Below are 17,251 nucleotides of genomic sequence, written 5' to 3' on the forward strand. Positions count from 1 at the left end.
GTAGTTGCAGGTTGGTATTGGAGGTTTATCTCCATCTCCAAAACATTTACCATCACTGCAGTCCTGTCTGGTACAATAAGCAGTTCCACCTGTACTCCAAGTTTGACCAGTTGGTCTTTTGTACGGTCGCAATTAATTATCTGGGGCTCTATAGCTCCCCTGTGCTGTGATCTGCAGCTGATGTTTGGATCCATTTAGTTACTACTGTATTTCTACTTTTTTATTCAAAATTTCTCCTAAAGTGTTCAAATCAATCAACTGAATGAAAAAGTACAATTAAACAAATTAAAAATACATAAAAGTTATAACAAAGAAACCAATCCAAAGAGTCCATGTCAGAATTTATCCTTGAAGTAAGCAAAAGTTCTATTTCCAATCACCCACCCGGTTCACATTTCCCATTTTCTTCATGTTTGTGATTTATTTTCCCCTAGGCTTTGCTGAAGGGTTTCAGGTACCTCTCTTCATTGGTCTGGCAATGCTTCATCTCAGGGGAGGATATAAACCTTTTCACAATGCTGAATTCTTCGCACAGCACGTCCATGTCAATCTCACAGATTGCACTATTGAACAGCATTGCAAAATCTTTCAAAGGCTACAGCATTTGGAAGGCCAATTTGGGCATTCTGTTGTGAAAACTGTTTTCAGCGGAGTCATATCTGTCACTCAAGCACTTCTCGACTCTTTTGTTAAAAGGTAAAATGCCTCACGTTTCCAGTGCACACTAATGTGCCACACGACAAGCCCAACTGACAATCTTACATTGGTTGTCAGCATATCACACCTGTGCTACAAATTACACCAACAATCAATTTAAGATTGGCAGTTGGGCTCTCATTTGTGTGCACTGGAAACTACATATGTTAATGCACAGGGCACTGTTCTTTGTAGACAGAAAGAACATGTACACACATTGCACCTATTTCAGTTAAACAAAATAAGTGATAGCTGGCAGGGGCAGGCCCCAATTTGGTGAAATCATGACTGGTACAAAACCGGGCATCCGATCATCCCAAATATAGGTGAATGTGTAAGTCTACTCACCGTTCCTGATCTAGTTATGCCAATAAAGAACATGCTGCATTGAATCTAGGAGCCAGGCACAAGGCTCCTAATGCTGACTTCTGGGGCCACCACCACCACACCTTCATTTTGACAGCATGTCTCTTCCTCCTGTAGACTGGGTGATTATGTGACTTCACGTGACGGCGCACGCCAGAATTCCCCCTGACCTCGAGCAGAGCAGAAGTATTTCTTACACCTGCAGAGTTTGTTAAATAAATTTACTGTTACCTCAGTCCTTGCTGCAGTCAGTGTTTCAGCCAATCACAGAAACCTACATGGTGTCAGACCTGGCAGCATGGTACAATAACTTCAAACGACTGACTCACTAATCTTCGATGAAAATGTGACAGACGATTGGGAGACATTTAAATAGGGGTGGCTCATATTCTGTGGTGTAGCACTTTACGACAAGCCAATAAATGTACAGGCGTACACTTTACTAAATTTAGCATTTATATTCCAATCCATCAATGAGAAAGAACACCCTGAGATAGCTTTGAACAAATTCGAAATCAAATGCCTTCTGGTGAAGAACCTTATTCTCAATCGCCACATTTTTCACCCCACCATCCAAATAACACAATCACAATATTGTCCAATCACATATTGCCACTTTGAAACTTTTAACGATAAATGCGCGTTTGGAAACAGCACGGGTGAAATTCTGAGGGACTGGTTGTTTTGAGAAATAAACAGTGATGTGGTCCCAGGTTTTCTGGGCCCGTTCGCCATGGGTGCAAATCCCATTCTGGCCGCTAACCCTTGTTAAAAGGCCTTAACGGGATTCACAGTGGGTGGGGGATCTCAGTTTGAGATCTTCCTCGTCGGCGACATAGGTTTACGCCCAGAAGGGGCATGGTTCTAATTACCATGCTTTTAAATAGATTCAAATATTTTTAAACGGCTTAATGCCATTACTTCCGCGGTCGTTAGATGTTCGCCCTCACCGGCAGGACTTCATGTCGGCAGTAATCACAACTAGTTTCCAAAAATGGAAACCAGACATGGTGACCGTGCCGGAGGGCTCGGAAGAAAGTATAACCCCCGGGTGGTGAGGGACATGACACCCTTACAGCATCAACCTGGCTGTGCCAATCTAGCAGTGTCAGCTTGGCACTGCCAGGGTGGGACCAGGGGGCAGGGCCTCCAGGGAAACCGATTGGCACTATGTCGGGATGCTGGCAATGAGCAGAGGGGCACTGAAACTCCAATGCCAGAAATGATGGAGGGGGGGGTGCGTTGCTTTCACCTGAGATTGGACGCCTTTTAAAACAGGGGCCCCAATCTCTGTAGAGCAAGGCTTGCTGGTTCTATCTGACCCACCCCGCCAGAATGACGGCGCAATACACACCCCCTTGCTTTTGTTGATAAAGGGTAGAAGATCTGGAGTGAAAGCCTGGCTGTGTTTCTGCCTCTTTGCCATTTTTTGGGACAAGTTCACCCAACTACTGTGACAAAATGATCTAACATTACAGATGGTAATGAAAATGTATATACTCAACAAACTGTGTGAGCTATCAAGCAGGGAATTTAGGTGGGAAATGGTGCAGTTTGTGCAGGACAATGAAGTTTATGCTGTGCAGGGGGTGCTCTGCACCAACTGCAGCGACCAGCACCCCCCCCCCCCCCCCCCCCCCCCCCCCGCCGAAACAGAGCACTATGCTTTGCATTTGGAAATAACTGCAATTGTTGCAGCAGGCATAACCACTTTGCCAAATGCTGCAGGACCACACATCAACAGCAGCATGGCTGCTAATCGGTCACGGTACCAGCAGCAACATCAGCACCAGTATTGACATTAGGGTGACACAGTAACACAGTGGTTAGCACTGTTGCTTCACAGCGCCAGGGACCCGGATTCGATTCCCGGCTCTGGTCATTATTTGTGCGGAGTCTGCACGTTCTCCTCATGTCTGTGTGGGTTTCCTCTGGGTGCTCCGGTTTCCTCCCACAAGTCCCGAAAGACAAGCTGTTAGGTGATTTGGACATTCTGAATTCTCCCTCTGTGTACCCGAACAGGCGCCGGAATGTGGCGACTAGGGGCTTTTCACAGTAACTTCATTGCACTGTTAATGTAAGCCTACTTGTGACACAAATAAAGATTATTATTATTATTATTAGATGGCGAGCGTATGGAATCGGCACTGAAAACCCCACTGGGGTTATATTTGTATGGATAAGCATTAGAAATAAAGTGTAGTTTTTGGTTGGTAAAATTTAATGCTTCTGTGCCTGGAAAGGACCTATAGTTAGATTCATGTTGAACAAAGGTATTTATGTGTGCAGGGTTTGGTTAAGTTTCAACTGAAGCTACAAGGAAGAGGAAGCTACAAGGTGAAGAGTAAATTTAGTTGCTTGGTAACTAAATGCCCTTGTTCGGGGAAAAAACTTTCCTTTGTTCTTTACTTTTAGGCGGAAATCAGGGCTGGAATTCTCTGGCCATTGTGATTCTCTGTTACCGCTGGCAGCACACCCCACCAGAAGTTACAACGTTACAATATCAACGTTGTGTACAAATGCAGACAGGAACCTTATCTGGCTGATGCTCTCTCCAGAGCTTTCTTACACTACACAGACCAGGCTGATTGCAAGACATGAGTGGACATAATGGAAATGGAGGGTTGTCATCTCGTCACACCCAGCTTAAGCAGACTCTGCAAGTGGACATCAGATGCACACGACTGTATGATGTAATAATGAAAGGTTGGCAAAAATCCTCCAGGGATCTTCCTCATGAACGATGCCATTTTTTTCCTTCAGAGAAGAACTGACCACTCAAGATGGCCTAATATTGCGTGGTCAACGATTTGTCATTCACCTGCCCTCCAGCAGTACTACACCCAACAGCTGCACCAAGGACACCATGGGTTGGAAGCAACTAAAGCCAGGGGCCAAGGAACCATTGTACTGGCCCTCTATGTACACCGACATAGACAGGGAAGTATCAAGATGTGCACCTTGTAATGAGCTAAAGCCACACCAAATGAGGGAACCACTTCATCTGCATGAGGGCCCAGACCTCCCATGGGCATTTACAGCAGCTGATATTTTTCAGTGGGCGACAAACAGCACTTGGTCTTTACTGACTTATATTCCAGTCGGTATGAACCAGAGTACCGTCCGATCATAACCAACAGTTTGGTGATCAATAAGCTCAAGAAACACTTTGCTACGATGGCATCCTGCAGAGACTCATGATGGAGAATGGTCGACGGACAATGCCTCTGCAGAGTTTCAAAGTTTCACATGCACCTGGGATTTTGAGCACATCACAAGAATCCCACTCCATTCACAGTCAAACGGGCTAGCAGAAATAATGGTACACTCGGCCAAAGACCTCTTGGGAAAGTGTTCACAGGACCACACCGATTACGAAGCTGCGCTACTTAGTCTGCGTAATCATCCGCAACAAAGTCTTCAATTGGCAGCAAATGTCTTTTCTCCAGGCGCACTGGAACAATGATTCCTACTGCCAAGGCTCTGTTGCAGCCTAAAATCAAATCCCATGTACAAGATGCATTGATGCAACCCAGACAACGCAACAAGGCACAGCACAATTGCCATGCTTACAGACTTCGCCCAGGCCAAACGGTCTGGAACCAGATCACACGTGGTCATGACCAGTAGGCAGTGGTCAACAGCGAGCCCCACAACCCAAACAGCTATGTGGTAGATTTCAACGGCAGTCACTACGGACGCAATCACCGACACCTCTTGTGAGTGGCAAAGAAATCGCTGGTAGCCGATACTGCATCTCAACCATTTTGCCTTGATTGTAGGCCCTCCACCCCCACAGTAATGCAGAACCCACTGGAGTCTGATGTGGTGGGTCTCACATCCACGTAACACATACATATGTCTTGTGAACTCAGCAAAATGGACACGGGCCATAGAACAGTCGCCCCTCCACCTGTTGGTTATATTACACGTTCTAGACATCTGAGCAGGCCCAACACACGATACAGGATTTTGTCACCACATGGACTGTTTGGACTGGCGAAAGTTATTTGTTTGGTTTTGTCTTTGTGCTGTTCCTGGATACCATGTGCTAAAGAAAGGGCAGATTGACACATAATGGGCCATGTACCAAGTTGCAAGAGCCAATCTGTATTTCATTGTTCACACAAAAACCATTTTACACTGTTGTATAGCTAAATGTTTTTATACACACATGTTTGTATTTAGCCTGCACTGTTACATCTCACACCACTGAGGGTCCAAACTAAGCTGGAAGGATGTAGACTGGGTCTTCCCATGACAATGTGGTGGTCACATGATGGGGGCATGCCAGAATTCCAGGGCAGAAGTATTATACCTGCAGAGTTAGTTAAATAAATGTACTCCTACCACAGTCCTTGTTACAGTCAGCTCTTCAGCAAGCCACAGAAAACTGCACCTCCCATTGCTGGGGAAGAGTATCAGTTTCTCACAGCTCCCAGCAGTAAATCATGGGAAGCACCATTGAAGCAAAGTACAGCATTTATGCATCCAGACTTCATTGTCACACATTTTCTTCTTTTGCTTCTAACTCAAATTCCGCCTTTGGGTTGCTTTTAAATGCTGGTGATCAAGCCCACACAATCAATGTCAAATCCAAGGGTAAAATGATAATGAGCTGGCTGTGTTAAAATGCCACTGACAAATGTGTGGTATTTTTAAAGGAAAGGCTTGCAGACCACGAAAGTCCAAACAAACAAGAGCTTTATTGGAAAGATCTTTTCTCACAGGCTGCCAGACTAGACTGACTGTTAGCCTGCCTAAACTGCCGATTGGCGCATCATAAGAACATAAGAACTAGGAGCAGGAGTAGGCCATCTGGCCCCTCGAGCCTGCTCCGCCATTCAATGAGATCATGGCTGATCTTTTGTGGACTCAGCTCCACTTTCCGGCCCGAACACCATAACCCTTAATCCCTTTATTCTTCAAAAAACTATCTATCTTTACCTTAAAAACATGTAATGAAGGAGCCTCAACTGCTTCACTGGGCAAGGAATTCCATAGATTCACAACCCTTTGGATGAAGAAGTTCCTCCTAAACTCAGTCCTAAATCGACTTCCCCTTATTTTGAGGCTATGTCCCCTAGTTCTGCTTTCACCCGCCAGTGGAAACAACCTGCCCGCATCTATCCTATCTATTCCCTTCATAATTTTAAATGTTTCTATAAGATCCCCCCTCATCCTTCTAAATTCCAACGAGTACAGTCCCAGTCTACTCAACCTCTCCTCATAATCCAACCCCCTCAGCTCTGGGATTAATCTAGTGAATCTCCTCTGCACATCCTCCAGCGCCAGTACGTCCTTTCTCAAGTAAGGAGACCAAAACTGAACACAATACTCCAGGTGTGGCCTCACTAACACGTTATACAATTGCAACATAACCTCCCTAGTCTTAAACTGCATCAATGTGGCAAATGATTAAATTCTTCAAGTGACCCTGTTCCAGCTAGGAATAAAAATGAATGCACAACAAGATATGCTGAACTTAGTTTTCAGAGCCCTTCAGTGCATTACAACGAATCCTGCACCTCTCTCTGAATGTGATCCCTCCTTCCAGCTCTCTCCCCTGAGCCTTTACCTTCCATGCTCAGTGTCACTCACTCTTCAAACCTAATACCCTGCTCCGGGAAAGCTATGGCTGCGTCTACTCTCTTCTCCTTCCCACCTCACGCATGCTCCAAACTTTACCCTCTCTCCCCTCACCTCAAACCTCCCTCTATCCCACTCTCGTCTCTCTCTCTCTCCTCCCACGAAACATACTCTCTCTCTCCTCCCACAAAATCACACACCATACCCTCGAACTCTATGCTCTCTCCCCTCTCTCTCTCTTATTGTATTGTCCTATGTTCTTGTATTGCCCTTTGTTCTTTTCGGGTTTTGGACAAGGGTGGTATCATGACCAGTACAGGCTTGGAGGGCCGAAGGGCCTGTTCCTGTGCTTTATTGTTCTTTACTCTTTGCTCAGTGGGCGTGTGGATAGCTTGAATAATTAAAGAAAAACCCACAGGGTTAATTGCAAGTGTTACTGATGTAAGCAAATTAAAATCATACCTACATGTTCATTTCAAAGATAAATGCAGTTTTTCACTTTTGTGTCACTGTTCATGGTGCTGACCTTAGTTCTGACAGAGTGTGGCACAGTTAAAGGGGTGGGGGGTCTTTCCCATTTCTATAAGTTGCAAGTGTGAGATCCTCTTTTTAGTACACAAGTTAGGTTCTGATGATGGAATTGAGGCCCAATCCATTAATGGAACTGGAGGCTTGCTAGAAGTTGGTGTGTGGGCCAAACAGAACCAGACAGGTACATCTTTTTTTTAAATTTAGAGTACCCAATTCATTTTTTCCATTTAAGGGGCAATTTAGCATGGCCAATCCATCTAGCCTGCACATCATTGGGTTGTGGGGGCGAAACCCACGCAAACATGGGGAGAATGTGCAAACTCCGCACGGACAATGACCCAGGGCTGGGATCGAACCCGGGTCCTTAGCACTCTAGGCAATAGTGCTAACCACAGCACCACCACGCCATCCCAGTCAGGTAAATGAGGGAAAATATTTAGGTTTTCTAACTGGTCCACACGGGATAACAATGCTCCCTGGCACCATTTTTGGAGCCCTGGGTTTGCTCTGGCTCCCTCCACAGTGCCAGGTCTCCCCATGCCCTCACTGCTGAACTAACTGACAGGGGTCCTTCTCCTGGGACTCTGACAGAAGCTCCTGTGCCCAAATTTCTGTATCTGCCTGCCAGTTAGGCAGAACTTTGAGCCTGAGTATTATAATGAGGCCTTGAGATTAAAATCCCTATAGGCTTTAGGGTACGAGTTTGTTGCTGATGCAGGCCATTTGAACTGTTCGTACCCTAAAATCGTTCTTGACACACCAACATGGTGCTTCTGCAATCCCAGAATGTGGCGACTAGGGGCTTTTCACAGTAACTTCATAGCAATGTTAGTGTAAGCCTACTTGTGACGATAAAGATTATTTCTTTATTTTATTTATTTATTATCAGGTGGGTGCTGAGTCTCCAAAAGCTCAGCCCATGGACTTTGCCTTTAAAAGAAAAGTGAAGTGAAGTTTCCCCCCAACTGCCCAGATACAGTTATCCAGGAGCAGTTGAGTCATGTTTGGAAGGCTGTTTGGTGCCTATTCAATCAATTGAACAGTTACCCAGGGTTTTACCCAATTAAACTGGAGTAGGGAACTTTGTGAATGAGTTTTGTGCGATGGCAGCCTTGAGGGGAGCTTTCAGAGACCATGTCCTCTCTCGGTAATGTAAATTGAAGTATGGAAAAGGTCTACCTGGATTGGAGGCATTGGGTAGAGGGAGAAATCAAGCAGGGGTTTCAAACCAGCCAGCTGGCGTATTACATATGTGACTGTCAGGTGAGGAACTGTGAGCAAATAGCATGTTGATATTCACGTTGGCACATTTTCATTCTCTCAAAGGCAGCCTCACAAACTGCTCTGTCTATAGCGGAATTAATGAATCATGACAAGATCCTTTGAAATTGGCAGACACACAAACAATGACATGGACTTCCCATATGTCCAGTTACATTTTCCCAAGTTGCAGCCTCTCCTGATTACAGGCCAGGTTTCGTATCGAGCTGGTACATTTCATCACGTCAGCAGTCAATCACAGCCAAGTTCCCTGGAGAACTGAGCAAAGTAGTTGTCGTTTGGCTCAAACCGCTCAATACAGCAGACTGGCTGAGGCCTGCAATATGCCCCACAGGGACCTGAATTGTGGCAGGAGCATAATCAGCAGGTAACACAAGATGCCCCCATCACAGGCACAGCTCAAGGCCAAGATCACTGCAGGATCTATTTTTAAATCAGCCCTCAACTTCTGCTCAGATTCAACAGCCACAACTACTAGTGACATCAATAGTTAGACCAGGAATTCACAAAGAAGACGGATAATCTCCCAGATTTGCCTCTGCGTTTTTTTGCTTGACCTGTTTTGTCATCCGGGGACTAAATTAAACTGCAATTTCTGATCTATTGGCTGTTATATACCCTTTTAAAAATATTGTGCCCCTTTCTCCCAGTGACGTACTCACTCGCAATGATGAAACCTTCTTGATAGGAAATGGGTCAGGGGTCACTGCGGAACTTTTAAATCAATTTTACAGTATTAAACCTGCTGCAAAGAAAAATTCAAAGAAGAAAATGCGTTAACTGGGCAAAGGTATATTTTTTTGTACATGCACCGATTCACCTTAATCGAACAAGTAACTAAAATTGCTCTTCAACCCCCCCCTCCCCATTTGTAATAAAATGTATTGATTCATTGATGTAATTCCCCATGTAATGGGCAGTGTATACCATGCAACATTAAAACAAGCACTTACCTCCAATGCACAGGGAAAGCCTCTGCCACAGTCCTTGGGTGCGATTTGGCAGACTCAAGTTAAAATCTGGTTTTGCTCTTTTTGGCGGGGACTTTCATGACGGGTGCGTTAGCGAGATCATGGCCGGTATTCTACAGCACTTAGTGCCAAAAATGAGCTCCCACAAGATTCTTGACATTAATGGCCCCCTCACCATCTGATTCGCCCGACTCGCACCTCTGCAGCTCGACACTAATAACGGAGCTGCTCTTAAACACTCCCTTACCACTCACTCCCAGTCAACACACAAGTATGGCAGAGCACAGATCTGCTCCTTGCTTTGGGGATGCCGACCTCACAAGGCTTCTCGATGCTGTGGATGAGAGATGAGGCACCCTGTACCCCCGAGGGGGTTGGAGGAAGAGCAAAAGCAGGGTCAGCAATGCCACCTAAGTGGCAGTGGCAGGGGCTGTCAGTTTGAGCAACGTGACAAGGTGGACTGCTTTGCAAGACCAACAACCTCCGCCGATCTGCAAGGGTAAGTTACCACCCCTCTCCTGGCATCAGTTCCTCCTGCCACCCTCAAATTCCCAACCACTCCCTCTGCCCAATTGACTGGCTAACACCTCAAACAATCCTCACATCCAATCATCGGCTCTTTCCTCAGAACCCCCCGGCACCCATAAACAAAACCCCTTCATGTCCAGGTGCAGTGCCCACACATGCCACCTGCTACAGACCCCCCCAGACCCACCAAGCGTGTGGCTCACAATGCCCTCTCTTTGTCCCTGCAGGAGTAGATAGCCCACAATATGCGTAAAAAGGCCATGTTGGGGGGCAGACTCCAAGAGATTTAAGTCCTTACCCCCTCTGAGGAACAGGCCCTGGGGATCGCGGGGTTGACCGAGGAGGGAGCAGTCACCGACAGCGAGGTTGGCATACGCTGGAGTGGTGAGGATCCACTGCCCCTTCAACCATATGACATGACTCAAGTGAGTTGTTCATGTCAGACAAAATGATCCTTCCTCTCACTGACCACAAGTCCATTGTCTCGCAAGACCACCATCTGATAAGGCCAGGCCAACCTGAGTCATTCCATCCCCTGCCACCCAAGAGAACTCCTTGGAGGACATCTCCGAAGAGACGACCATCGAGGCATCATAGCTGTTGCCCGCACCTTCCACCAGCACAAAGATACACACTTTGGCGGGCAACCTTAGTGGACAGGCTTCGGGGCTACTATCTGGTGAGGACCACACAGTTGATGCACATCAGGTGGAGGCAGGAACATCCAAGGGAAACAGCAGTCGGAGGCCTACTTGATCACATGACACAGCTGGCTCCCAGCCAGATGCTGAGCCTCTGGCCAAGGTTCTCCCAGAGCTGATGCAGATGATAACTGACAGCCATGAGATTCAGGTGGGGGTATCAGTGACATTCCAGCAACTGCAAAGCCAATTGGAGGAGTCCCAAAGGCTGCAGGTGCAGGAGATGGTGGGGACAATGCATGGCACTGAGGCCAACACTTCTAGGATGGTGACCGCAGTGGAAAACCTGGAGCATGACATTCGTGTCTTGAGTGGTGGTATCCAAGGCATGGCTCAGTCTGTGACGACCATGACTGAGGGCCTCGTCATCATGTCCCAGTCCCTGACGGACGTGTCCCAGATGCGGGTGGACATTGATGAGGCACTGTTGAACATGGCCCAGTAATTGAGGAACATCACTGAGGGCGCCGACACAATGGTGCAGACAATAGGGAGCCTCCAGGACTGGCAGTGTCAAATGACTCAAAGGCCTCTGGAGCTCACTCCCGCTGCCCCTCCATCCCATGGAGCCCCCAGCGTCTTATGGGCACCATCAGGGAGGAGGAAGTGCTGGGTGCCAACCTGGGGCCTACCACCAACGAGACCACGGTGATCTCCATTTCTTCCAAGTTATCCCTCCTGACACCAGTGCTTCTCAAGGGCAGTGAGCAGAACAAGGTGGCAAGGCGACACCAGTGATACTGGAAAATCGGCCAGGGGTGCCTGGCCTTCCAGAGGACATTTGCCAAGAGCATAAAGGGCCACAGGGCACGGAAAACAGCAGCTGCCTCCACCTCTGATGTGCGTCCTGGGGGACACACCTAGATGTAGCACTAGATCACGGAAGATTAAGAAGAGTGAGGAGCACAGAGTGGGCACTGCGACACTGTAGCTAGGGGCACTACTGAAACATGTCACACCTCAAACATGTAAAGCCTCTGTCCAAGTAAATCTTCACAGCAGGCATCACCACACACCTGCCTCCTGTTGCCCCCGCCGCTCCGGGCACAGTGGTCCAAGATCAAAGCCCCCCATGCAGACCCTGTTCAGAGATGGGTGTGAGCGCGCTGTCAGCAGAAAGACAGGAGTCAGACTTTTGCATAAACTGAGGAGCACCAAAGCTTTGCTCATCGCGAGAGGTCATCACTCTCCTGCCTTGTATCGTGACCCGCTGACAGTGGGACACACGCCAGTGACCCTGGGATGATGTTACAAAGACCCTTGGAGGGTGAACAGGATGGCTGGGGAGGCGGTGGTGTGATTGGGGGGGGGGTGAATGGTGGGAGGTACGAGGGGAACGGGGAGAGGGAGGAAAATGGGAGGAGGGCGGTCTTGGGGAGGGACGGAAATGCGGCGAAAGGAAGGATTGTGGGGCGAGGGGAATGGGGGTGACAGAGGGAAATGGGAGGGGGGGGGTTTGAACTGATGGACGCAATCGCGTCCTTGGAGACTCTGGAGACAATGAGGGCCTCCCAGTTCCTCCTGTCATGTCAGATCCTTGCAGCCACCTGTCTTCCATCCTCAAGCTCTTACTTGGCCTCACCCTCCTGCCCCTCCTGGACCACGTCATCCTCCTTATCCTCCTCTGCATATCCCTTCTCTTCCTCCTGCTCTTCCTCCTCCAGCATGTCACCCCGCTGCTGTGCCAGATTGTGAACGGCACAGCAGACCACCACAAAGCAGCAGACCCTCTGGGGGGTGTACTACAGGGCACCGCCAGTGCACTCAAGGCATCAGAACCGCATTTTGAGGAGCCCAATGCAGCACTCAATGATAGCACGAGTGGCAACGTGGGCGTCATTGTTTCGGGCTTCCGCCTCGGTCTCAGGCCTCTGCACTGGCGTCATCAGCCATGATATCAGCAGGTGTCCCTTGTCACCCATGAGCCAACCTATTGTCTGGGGTGGTCCTTGAAGACATCGGGGATCTCTGAGTGCCCCAGGTTGTAGCTGTCATGCACACTCCCACGGTAGTGGGCACACGCATGCCTGATTCTGAGGTGTTATCGCATATGCTCTGAATATTCAGGGAATGGAACCCCTTCCTGTTACTATAGGTGTTCACAGGTGCTCACAGGGTGACATGCATGCCATCGATCGCCTCCTGGACCTGGGGCATCCCAGTGATGGCAGCAAATCCTGCAGCCCAGGCATAATGGTGCTCCTTGTCCAGCTCAAAGGTGATATAATCTGATACCTGAGCATAAAGTGCATCCGTCACCTCCCGGATGCACTTGTGGGCGGTTGACTGTTATATGCCACTTAGGTCCCCGTTCAAGCCCTGGAATGACCCGGTGGCATAAAAGCTCAGGGCTGCAGTGACCTTCACAGTGACCGGGGGTGGGTATCCTCCTCCTCTACAAGGTGCCAGGTCCATGAGGACATGGCACAGGTGCCGCACTGTCTCCCTGTTACGATGAAGTCTGCAGCATATACTGTCCATCAGCTGATTGAATGACCAACGATGTCTGTACACCTTGGGCCGTAGCTGGCCTCCCCTTCTGGGTCCCTTCTCAGCCTGATGGGCAGCTGGGTCGTCATGCAGCCCCCAGCACATAGAGTGCCGCTCCAGCCTATGTTGTTGTTGCTGCTTTCTAGAGCATCTGTCTGTCTCGGCTGCCACAAGCACCGCGAGGGCAACCTCTGCAGGATCTACTCTAGAAAACATTGTTATATCTGGAAGGAATTGGAGAAGGAGAGTGGCCATCAATCAGTGAAGGCTTCCATCCCGGGACCCTGAAATTCCCCAAGCCTTGCCCACCTTTACCAGGATGATACTAAAATAGGTGGGAAAGCAGGCAATGAAGAGAAGATAAATTTACAGGTGGATATAGATGGGCCAAAATGTGGCAGATGGAGTTTAATGTGGTTACAAGTGAGGTTATCCATTTTGGCTGAAATTTTGGATTTTTGCAGCCAGGAGCAGTTTGAAACGGAGGAGAGCGACCAAACGAAATGGCACCAACTGCCTGCACACTGGTTTGCCACCAAGGCGGGGATTATCCGTCGCTTGTCTGCCTCCCTACCACTGCTAAAGAGGATGGAGAATTTGGCGCTCAGCCAAATCTCCCATTCACTGCAGCAGGACCGGAGAATCCCGCAGCCATGAACGGACAGAGAATCCCGCCCTAAATGTAAGATCGTCCTAAGCACAAATAACTAATGAATTCCAGTGTGACACTGATGGGAGGGACTAATGCAAAGTCTTCCACACATCCAAATATCCCACTTCCTCACAAGCTGAGGCCATTGCTCTAACCGAGGGGGGGGGGGGGGGGGGTGGGGGGGGGGGGTACCTAATAACCTGGAACTTGTCCAGGGTTCAGATGAAAATTTAAGTCACCACCCACAAATGAATTACCAAGGCCAGAAAAGCCTTAGTGATAGTCACCAAAGCGTAGTGTAATTCGGTGGGCCATAAGCATTCACCACTGAGAGAGTTTCCCTATGTAAGAGCCCCCTAACAATCATGTCCTAACCACCCTTATCCTTAACACAGTTCTCTACCTTCAAGGGGACATTCTTGTTGATCAGGATTGCAACGCCCATACTACCCGTGGAAAAAGAGGCAAAAAAGACCTGCCCCACCCATTCACGCTTCACTTTTAAATGCTCCCTGTCATCCAAGTGAGTCTCCTTTAACAAGATTATGTGCACTTTCTCCTTCTTAAGATAGGAGAGAATCTTTTTCCTTTTGATAGGATGATGAATATCATGTACATTCCATGAGCAAAGTTTAAAATTGCTTGGACTACCAGAAGAAAAGTAGGATACGATCTTCGGGCCACATTTGGCCATGCACCATAACACCCCTCTTCCATCTCAATTTATACCAGAGGCACCAAAATGTCCCCAACATGTTCATTTCACAAAATTAAGACCCAAATGAAGTATGTAGTCAATGACGGCAATAGTTGTAAGGGGACATTTCTCAGCAAGAGTGAGGACAGTCAGACTAACCCTATGGCCATACTATTATTACCAACAGGATACAACCTCCTCAACAAGGAGAGAAGAAGAGAGCCAACAAGGGAATGTGAGTCAAATGCTCCTCCCACATTTTAAGTCCACCCATGAAGACCTGTATCCACCACCCACCCTTCAGCAATGGCCCCATTCAATTCTGCTATGATTAAGACACGGGTAAGAAGACAAAGGATAATTAACTTACGGCACAGTTACTATGGATAATACGAGTCCCCAAAAACACTCAAGGACAAGACAAAGACATTCAATACAGAGCTCAATTATTAACATCTCCCTTTACACAGGATATATGGCAATAAAATCAGGAAAACAACACCACGATAGGAAGAGAGCTGAATTATCGCTTTCGAGTTTTCCAAGCCGCAGGTTATCAGTCCAATTCCTTGCCCTTCATGGCTTTAACAATGGGTAAGGCAGTTATTAAAAGACTTAACAGAGTTGTTGGATATCACTTTCAGGGTCGCAGGATAACAACATTATGCAAGGCTTAAGTTGCTTTCAAACTTCATCGAAGCCTCGATGCTTCAGCTGGCCAAAGTGTCCTGGAAAAAGGAACTCCTCACTCCCTTTTGGAGCCAGTCCCACCACGCCTCGCCTTTTTCAGGACCTTAGAACATAGAACAGTACAGCACAGAACAGGCCCTTCGGCCCTCGATGTTGTGCCGAGCAATGATCACCCTACTCAAGTCAACGTATCCACCCTATACCAGTAACCCAACAACCCCCCCCCTCCCATTAACCTTATTTTTTAGGACACTAAGGGCAATTTAGCAAGGCCAATCCACCTAACCCGCACATCTTTGGACTGTGGGAGGAAACCGGAGCACCCGGAGGAAACCTTCTGGCAACCTTTAAAATTGTGGAAACAAATGATTATAGGCCCGGGACGTTGATTGTCCCTTGGCTTCAAAGACAAGATACAATGCGCCCTTTCCAAATTGAAACATCCAGCCTTAACATGCAGCCCATGAAAATAAGGCAGCCAGTTCTCAAAGAATCTACCCTCCAGTCCCTCAGGAAGACCGGCGATTCAGATATTCATTCTCCGTCCGCGGTTCTCCAAATCTTCCAGGCTTTCTGACATGCCACATAGCTGGTTTTCCAAGGATTGAATACAAACTTCAACTGAAGAACATATTTGACATTCAGGATTCTTTCCTCGATTTGATCAAGCCTTTTATTGGTATTCTGCAACTCGTTTCCATGGGCACTTAGGTTTTGTGTCCGCCAGCCGTGTTTCTGATCAATAATTCGGATAATGTTGGTAGTAATCATTTTCAGCGCCTCCGAGAATTCCTCAGAGAATGCTGGGTCAAGAGACCACATGAAGATCAAGTCGCCATATTGAAAAGGCGGCTCCACTCCTGTTGAATCTGACTGCGTCCTTTTATCACTGGATTTCTTAACCTCGTTTGGCATTCTGACCAATACTAATCAAGATGTCTTCTCGGGATATAACATTAAGGGACTAGGCAAACCTGTGCTGGGCAATCAGGATAAATGACGGATTGTAAAGCGAGTGGTACCAGAGCCCACAGAAAAGCTGCTATTCCCACACTCCAATCATGCGATCCCGAAGATGCTAGTTTAAATGGGAAGCAAATGTAACAGCGATTCAGGAGAGTAAATGCAAACCAAGAACCGAAGCAGAATGTTACCAGTGCGCGAGTAATAATTCCCCAGAAGCCTGCAGATTTAAGAAGCCGAATTCTGTTCATGCCTCTGGAAGGGGTGCTTGAGGCACCAGTGTAAGAGCAAGCCAAGCCTGCTCAGCACTAAAGACAGTAGCACATTGCAAGTACACAGATTTCTCTGCAAATGGTTTGAATGTTCATTCACTGAACAATGTGAAAGCGGGCAAGGTAACCCCCACCACAGTGGTGCTTTTGGTTAATGGCAAACCTATAGAGATAGAAGTGGGCACAGGAAAGTCCGCCTTTGGATTGAGGGAGGAAACCGAAGCACCTGGAGGAAACCCACAGAGACATGGGGAGAAAGTGCAACCTCCACACAGTCACACAAGGCCAAAGTGAATCTTGGTCCCTGGTGCTGTGAGGCAGTGCCCCCTGGCAATTCCCATCTCAGTCCCCCCTGACACTATCCCGGCACTGCCCCGTGTCACTGCCCCCAGGCAGCACTGAGATGGGGCACTATCGGCGTGTCAGGGGTCAATGCCAGCCTCGGTCTTTAACCCCAGGGCCTCTAGGCACCTCTGCCCCTCCGGTGTGGTCAGCAAGACTGCTTTTCATTTTGGAAAGCCAGTAGCGATTCACGTCGGCATGATATCATGCCGCCGGGGGGGGGGGGGGCAGCATTCCACAGGGCCGGAAGCTACGGTGTAAAGCCATTCAACCATATTTAAATGAATATAAATTCATGGTAAGCAGGTTCCAGGGTCAAGCCCTTTCTGGCCGTGAGCCTGATCATGTCGCTGGTGGTGGGCGGTAGTGGGGGAGGGGAGGGGAAGGTGGCGCGGAACATCTCATTCTGAGATCTCGCCAGCGCTAACCCCATTATGACCTCTTGTGAGATTTAGTGGCCATTGCAAGATCTGCTCCCACAG

Source organism: Scyliorhinus canicula, chromosome 8 (assembly GCF_902713615.1).
Source record: "Scyliorhinus canicula chromosome 8, sScyCan1.1, whole genome shotgun sequence".
In the NCBI taxonomy this organism is placed as follows: Eukaryota; Metazoa; Chordata; class Chondrichthyes; order Carcharhiniformes; family Scyliorhinidae; genus Scyliorhinus; species Scyliorhinus canicula.